Source organism: Chinchilla lanigera, unplaced genomic scaffold (assembly GCF_000276665.1).
Source record: "Chinchilla lanigera isolate Chin_1 unplaced genomic scaffold, ChiLan1.0 scaffold00008, whole genome shotgun sequence".
NCBI lineage: Eukaryota > Metazoa > Chordata > Mammalia > Rodentia > Chinchillidae > Chinchilla > Chinchilla lanigera.
In genome coordinates, this window is record NW_004955409.1 from 26,448,199 (window position 1) to 26,449,226 (window position 1,028).

Sequence of the window (1,028 nt, forward strand, 5' to 3'; positions counted from 1 at the left end):
ATGTACTGTATTTATCTTTAAAGTGTTTCCTTTCTTTGTTACAGGACTTTGTATTTTTGTTTGTCTGTTTGTACTGGAAATCAAACCCAGGACCTTGTGCCTGCCGGGCAGGCACTGTGCCACTGAGCTATATCCCCCGCCCTTGTTATAGGACTTTTTAAAAGTTGCTGGAGTTGGGTGTGGTGGTACCTGCCTATAATCGCTGTACTTGGAAGGTTGAGGCAGGACGATTGCTTTGAGTTTGAGGCCAGCCTGAACTACGTATTGAGACCCTGTCTCAAAAAAAAAAAAAATGTTGCTGGATATGGCTCTTCTGGAGGAAAACTTTAAAAATTTTTCTGGAATCTTTTCAGCTCATGATTAAGGAGCCCTCTTAAAGAAACAGCATCCTGAACTAGATGTGGTGGCACAAGCCTGTCATCCCTGCACTCTGGGATAATTGCAAGTTACCTGAGCAATTTAGCATCTTCAAGAGACCCTGTCTCAAAAGAAGAAATAAAAGAAATGCCTGTGGATGAAGCTCAGTGCAAGAGCTCTGGGTTGAACCCACAGGAACACACACAATAAATTACATACAAATACATGATTTCAAATCCATTTGCTTTTATACTCATTGAATTCATAAAATATGTTATGTCCAGGTTATAAATAACCTCTGAGTATTCATTCAGTTTTTGCATAAACATTTATCTCCAGTGCCTGCACATACCCTGACACCTGGTGTGCTCAGTTCTGGGATGGATTATGAAGTACCAGCTTTATCAAACAATGTACTACATTGAAAGCAAAGCCTTCGCAGGGCATGGTGGCTCATGCCTATAATCTCAGCATTTGGGAGGCTGAGGCAGGAGTATCGCCTTGAGTTTGAGGCGAGCCTGAACTACAAAGTGAGACCCTATCTCAAAAAAGCAAAGCTTAGCACAGGGGCTGTTGTTGAGGGCTTAACATAGGTCACAACACAACCACACAAAACAGGAGAGTCCACTCTACAGTTTTTTTTTTTTTTTTTTTTTTTTTGGTCTTTTTGA